The sequence below is a fragment of the Capsicum annuum genome, chromosome 9, assembly GCF_002878395.1.
Source record: "Capsicum annuum cultivar UCD-10X-F1 chromosome 9, UCD10Xv1.1, whole genome shotgun sequence".
Classification (NCBI taxonomy): Eukaryota; Viridiplantae; Streptophyta; class Magnoliopsida; order Solanales; family Solanaceae; genus Capsicum; species Capsicum annuum.
The window spans coordinates 124830551-124835409 of NC_061119.1; positions in this window are offsets into that span (position 1 = coordinate 124830551).

A 4859-nucleotide genomic window follows, 5' to 3' on the forward strand; every position below is an offset into this window, starting at 1 on the left:
TTTTCTAGCACATTTTAAGCCTAAATTACCATGTGTTTTCATTAATTTTATGTTAATCTCTTACTTAATGTTCATTTGTGTAGGAAAGGATGAAAAGGGAAGATGAGAAAGTCATTCAAGTCAAAAAGAGGTTAAATGAGAAAGAAAAGAGCTAAATTCTAGAAATCAAGCCTAAGAATCGACCCATAGTTACCGCGATCGCGGCTTGAGGGTCGCGATCACTACTATTCAACCAAAGGGCAATCGCGATATTATTATCCCGATATTACAATCGCGATCACGGGAGTCGCAAATGCAGTGAAGTGGTGTCTATCGCGGTAGAGCAGAAAAGTTTTAAGGGCATTTTTTGTATTATTTGGAAAATATGGAATTTGGGCTCAAATAAGGGTTTTAGCTCATTTTTCATCAATCATTATTTATCTCTCATCATCAACTTAGCTTAGTTGTAGGGTTTTGTTTTCCTTGGAACTTGGAACTTAAATTTGTACTGATTTGAGACAAGAATCAATTAGAGGAACTCCAAAGTGTAGATTTGGCATCACCCATTGAAGATTCATTGGATTTTAAAGTATAGTTTTCCCTCTCTTTATTTTTAATGAATAATTTTAATGGAAATGTTGGTATATTTGTGTTTATTATCTTTATGATTTACTAGATCTACCTCTTGGGATTATGTTGGAGTAGGTTGCAAGTGTGTGGTTATTGATTGTTAGCTCAAATTTGAGGTTAATGTTGATGGGTTTCATAAATGTTTGAATCCAAAATGGGAATTATCGGTGAGAACCTCAATTTCCCCTAAAATTCCCACATCATCCTTGAAAGAGGGATGCGGGTAGTCTAGATCCTACATCATCCTTAGAAAAGGGATGTAGGTGACATAAAAATTTGTAAACAATAATGTAGATAGTATTTATTCCCATTTTGTTGTCTTAGAAATAAGGATAAAATATGGAATTGCTATCTGTTGAACATCATCCTAGAAATAGGGTTGTTAAATTGAGGCTTTTGGGTTGATTAGAGTGTCAACACCCGTGAGGTATTTAAAAGAATCCATTGGTGATATTTCAGTATTTTGTTGAAAGACTAACACCTAAACCCCAAACCTAGCCTACCCACTCACACAATATTTAAAATTGCATGTTATCTTTCATATATCCACTTGCACTAGTTTGCTCCTAGGAAAACATAATCCCAAGATCCATTCCTAATTGATTACACTCTAATTATTCTTAGTCTCGAATTAGTCCTTTAGAAGCCCAAGAATTGTCTTACACTTTTGAAATCATTCAAAATCCCAGAAAATATTTGTATAATATGTTTGAATTTAGCAAGTAACTTTAATTCTGAACTTATTTAATCGCCACTCAAATTGTTCCTTGTGGATTTGATCCAACTCAAAGTTGGGTAATTATATTGACAACAACCACCTTGCACTTAAATTGACGTGTAAGTTGAGTGTTATCAGTACTCAGAGGCAAGTCAAGTCACTATGTTTCAGATTTGGTTAAGGATCGTCCTAATGACTCATCACCATACCTAACGACTCGTACTACCAAACCGTAGCCATAATAGAACCCCAACCACCCTTCACTGGACACCTAACGACTAGGGTCACCTGACCCGTACCCACATCATAAGACTCGTAGGATGAGTCATTACTAGGACAGTGAGCTTAAAGATCAAGAATTTCCAAGGACCAAAACCCAGGGTGTTTTACTGCACCCCTGCCTAAGTACCACTCTGATCCATAGACTGTGTATCATCAGATGGTGCACCACCAACTAATCAAAAAATATTAACCAATCCGTCCTTAAGCAGAGAAGAAGTAATTAACCCCAGTGGATCCTGGGCCGGTCCCTGAACCACCACTTGCTTAGGTAGAGGAATCTCTCGCTCAAGAGCAGGACTAGGGTTTGGGGAAAGCCCCCTATCCTGGTTTTTGGATGGGACTTTATCTCTAGGTTTTCCTAGACCTCTATATCATCCATAAGCTGCGATAGGATCCCTAAGTGGGGGATCGAGGTCCTCGTCCCGTGTAGTGGTAGCACATGTCCTAGCCATCTATCGGAAACTAAAACCAAAAGAATCTTTAGAAACCAACTCAGAAACTAAACAAGAAATGAGTGAAACAAGTGAAGAACCCCTAAGAATGTCCTATAGCCTCTCAAAGATAAGAAACGAATGTCATTATTCTGATCAGCGGGACTCTACTAGACACTTTCTTTTGTACCAATAATACTGGTGAACCTAGTACTCTGATACTAATTTGTCATAACTCAATTTACGAGTCATGAATTCATCTACTTTACCCTAATAGTAGGTATGCCAAATCATAGCCCAAATGTAGAAACAATAGGCTAACTTGGTGGAAAAAGGTGTAAATGCTATGAATTTGCAAGTAAAGACTTACAATAATTATGAGGCAATAATAATAGTCTAAAGAATAAATAAAACATCAATAACCATCCCACGACCTAGTAGTGTCGATACAAAGAGCTACTAACAGAAATATAACATGACTAAACATAGTCAAATACAATCCGTCAAATATAATAAGAGGAACAAGGGCAACTCTGACTCTATGAGCTCACCCTATCTATGAATTCAACTCAGCACAATCTCAATGTCGACGACGACTACTAGTATTCAGAATGCACCAAAAAGGTAGAAAAATATTGCATGAGTACTAAAGCCATGGGTACTCAATTGGAATCATCGGTCGATTGAGCTAAATCATGATATAAGTACAATAATATGCAAGATAAATAAGCTATGTCAATGTAAGGGGGAAAACCTGGAATAGTAACAAGAAGGTCACACAATTATAACTAATAAATTGGCCCTCATAAGCCAATAAGTGTGGAAAAGTAAATAACCCAACACGAGCCCCCATAAGACCGGAGGGTCCAATCAAAGGAAAGTAATAACTAAAGTTCCATAAATTTACTGAATATCAATCTATAACCATGAATCCATCAGTACCGAGTCATATCATATAAAAACTCTCAATGCTGAAATTGAACAAAAACTCAATAACATCATTATTTATTGGACTTGAATCAGAACTTATGCCATTAATATTATCATCAAATATCGTACTTGAACCGAAACTTAATATTAATAAGCCACCGGGCTTGGCTCAAATTAGCACCAACTCCCAAGTACCAAACTAGCATAAATATCATGTATATAATCTCCCCAAACTCTAAGAAATAAGCATTTCAAATGTTACAACATGTGTATAGAAATTTACAAGAGCTAACATGAATCTTAGCCTAAGGTGGGCCCAAGAGGCCCACTTCTAATCCTTGAAATCCGCTCTAAGATAAATTCTACACTGGACTAGGTTAAGCTATCTAAATTCACTTCTAGATGTTAAACAAGCTACAACTAGCCGTAACATAACAGTTCTACCTAAGCATTACTAATTAAGTTAATTACACCTATTTTACGATTCCAAAATAGCCTAAACAGTCCAGATAGTACTAATTATACCAACTATATATCCAAGACCTAATTCTCATCCCATATATAGCATAATATCATAAATATACTATGAATTAGCTCAATCTATGAGAAAGGTAAACCTAGCCTACCTAAACGCCGAAGAAAAGCCAGAAGAATTCGCTAAACTGATGATTTCCCCTTTTGAGAAGCTCCTATAAAAAGCCATCCTACCAAAATCATAATCTACTCATTAATAAGAGAAAAATAATACCTATATTACACTATTATGTTTCGAGTCTAAAATTATGTAAAGATATCATATGAGGCTCGTTTGTGGAAATTGCACTTTCGAAACCGACAATATGTCCCTCTATGCTCAAGGAATATTTACCCTCAACAATGGATAAATTTTGTGCTCAAATTGTTCTACAATCAACCCACTAATATTCTAGGTATTTTTGAAAAAGATGAAGAATTAAATCATGAATTGACGAAAGCTTACCACTTTGGTTGATACAAACAATTAGACCATATCACAATTCAAAATGTCAAGTATACATCCCGATAATTATGCAAGAAATACAAAAAAACAACAAATCTCTAACCTCCTATCTTCAAATATGGACTCCACTTCATCAAATTTAAGCTCACTCACCTATTCATGTCACAGAAAGCTAATAACATCAACTATCTATCATGAAACAAGTGTCCTCACCAGAAAAAAAATCCACACACACAATTTCAAAGATTGAATATAATTTAAGGACATAGAATCAAAGAACCACTCTCACACTCACAAAATAATTCACATGTATGCATAAAAATCACAGGCTTGCCTATTATGTACACCTCTACTAATTAAGCGTGCTCGAATAGAATCAAATAGGTTGCCCATTATTTTCTCCTCTTTATTTTCAACCATTATTTTCACTAGTATTCCCATCTTATCAAGTGTGTTTTAAATATTTTTTTTCTCGATTTTTTTTGTTTTTTTCATGTCACCCTCTTTTAAAAAGGGGTTTTTGATCACTTTGCAGCTATCATTGGTTACCTTTTTAACACTTAACCACTTCTTTTTTCCAAATTTATCATATTGATCAAAGTCTATGCTACAGTCCTCAAGGAAGCAGGGTGCAAAAATTAGGTACTCAACATAAGTGTCAAAGAAAAAATATGGCTACCAACAAAGGCTACTAGGTCAAAGAGGCTAACTAGTGGTATAATATCTGAAAAGGCTAAAATTTAACAAGACAAATCAAAGAAAGCCCATATCATCTTTGAAACATAACAACACCATTATTTTGCTTCAATAACATATAGAGCAAGTTCTAAACAAAGATGCAAAACATGTAATATATGCAAAACCTTACCATACATGGCAAAAGTATCAATCAAGATGGAATAATTCCACT